Below are 2,500 nucleotides of genomic sequence, written 5' to 3' on the forward strand. Positions count from 1 at the left end.
TCACAATCACACGTCAGCCAGACACTCTTATCACGCACTACTCTCTGCCTGTAACAGGCACACAGACAATATGTAAGCACCAGCATGGAACAACACCCAGTGCATCCTCTCTGCCACATTAGACAATCCACACTATCATAACCAGACCGGGAGGTCCACTCGGAAAACAGAATATCCCACCCTTCCGACAACCACCATTGCTCAGCTAAGCCACCAACACCCACACATGTCCTACACAGGGGTGCACCCAACATCACAATACTGCCTCCTGTCACACCACAAAAACAATGGCAGGAATGAAAGACACAGGTCTGCCACAAGCATGGAATCAGAGCGCCGCCTGTCATGAGCCAAAGGTGCACCCTGACGTGCCAAATCAGATGATGCCGCAGTCATTTACTTACGATAATCACAATCAACAAACCGGCCCCCCCCCCCCAAAACACCTTTCCTTACAACAATGTGTACCTTAACCTAACCCGTATTGTGCCTTAACCTAACCCGTATTGTGCCTTAACCTAACCCGTATTGTGCCTTAACCTAACCCGTATTGTGCCTTAACCTAACCCGTATTGTGCCTTAACCTAACCCGTATTGTGCCTTAACCTAACCCGTATTGTGCCTTAACCTAACCCGTATTGTGCCTTAACCTAACCCGTATTGTGCCTTAACCTAACCCGTATTGTGCCTTAACCTAACCCGTATTGTGCCTTAACCTAACCCGTATTGTGCCTTAACCTAACCCGTATTGTGCCTTAACCTAACCCGTGTTGTGCCTTAACCTAACCCGTGTTGTGCCTTAACCTAACCCGTGTTGTGCCTTAACCTAACCCGTATTGTGCCTTAACCTAACCCGTGTTGTGCCTTAACCTAACCCGTGTTGTACCTTAACCTAACCCGTGTTGTACCTTAACCTAACCCGTGTTGTACCTTAACCTAACCCGTGTTGTACCTTAACCTAACCCGTGTTGTACCTTAACCTAACCCGTGTTGTACCTTAACCTAACCCGTGTTGTACCTTAACCTAACCCGTGTTGTACCTTAACCTAACCCGTGTTGTACCTTAACCTAACCCGTGTTGCGCCTTAACCTAACCTATGTTGCGCCTTAACCTAACCTATGTTGCGCCTTAACCTAACCTATGTTGCGCCTTAACCTAACCTATGTTGCGCCTTAACCTAACCCATATTGTACCTTAACCTAACCCATATTGTACCTTAACCTAACCCATATTGTACCTTAACCTAACCCATGTTGCGCCTTAACCTAACCCATGTTGCGCCTTAACCTAACCTATGTTGCGCCTTAACCTAACCCATGTTGCGCCTTAACCTAACCCATGTTGCGCCTTAACCTAACCCATGTTGCGCCTTAACCTAACCCATGTTGCGCCTTAACCTAACCCATGTTGCGCCTTAACCTAACCCATGTTGCGCCTTAACCTAACCCATGTTGCGCCTTAACCTAACCCATGTTGCGCCTTAACCTAACCCATGTTGCGCCTTAACGTAACCCATGTTGCGCCTTAACCTAACCCATGTTGCGCCTTAACCTAACCCATGTTGCGCCTTAACCTAACCCATGTTGCACCTTAACCTAACCCATGTTGCGCCTCAACCTAACCCATGTTGCGCCTCAACCTAACCTATGTTGCGCCTCAACCTAACCTATGTTGCGCCTCAACCCAACACACGTTGGGCCTCAACCCAACACACGTTGGGCCTTAACCCAACACACGTTGGGCCTTAACCCAACACACGTTGGGCCTTAACCCAACACACGTTGGGCCTTAACCCAACACACGTTGGGCCTTAACCCAACACACGTTGGGCCTTAACCCAACACACGTTGGGCCTTAACCCAACACACGTTGGGCCTTAACCCAACACACGTTGGGCCTTAACCCAACACACGTTGGGCCTTAACCCAACACACGTTGGGCCTTAACCCAACACACGTTGGGCCTTAACCCAACACACGTTGGGCCTTAACCCAACACACGTTGGGCCTTAACCCAACACACGTTGGGCCTTAACCCAACACACGTTGGGCCTTAACCTGCTCTGTAATTGTCATACGACGCGTTAAATTAGTGTAGTGTTGCCTAACTGCAACCCCCGCAATATAGTTTGCTACTCGCACTGCCCGGTCCCCAGAGTATCGCTTCATGTGAAACACCTTGCAGCTATACACTGTAATGCGGATGGCAGTAGGACGTACATGCTCAATGCCCTTTGCAGTTGTTCATTGGCATTCGCATGGCGAAGCACAGCCTACGTTGTGGTACGGCTTGTGTCAACTGTCCGCTGATGTTGTACGTCCAAATCACACACTGTACTGCACATTGGTCCTCATGTACTGAATGATACATCGTGGTACATGTGTGACCGTACCACGACTGCGCCAACAACGGCGAACCATACGGTCCAAATATTGTGCACTCAGCTACGTGTCGTCTCCCTATAAGAGCTGGATTGCAGTATGGTATGCCGTGGATGGC

Source organism: Schistocerca americana, unplaced genomic scaffold (assembly GCF_021461395.2).
Source record: "Schistocerca americana isolate TAMUIC-IGC-003095 unplaced genomic scaffold, iqSchAmer2.1 HiC_scaffold_47, whole genome shotgun sequence".
In the NCBI taxonomy this organism is placed as follows: Eukaryota; Metazoa; Arthropoda; class Insecta; order Orthoptera; family Acrididae; genus Schistocerca; species Schistocerca americana.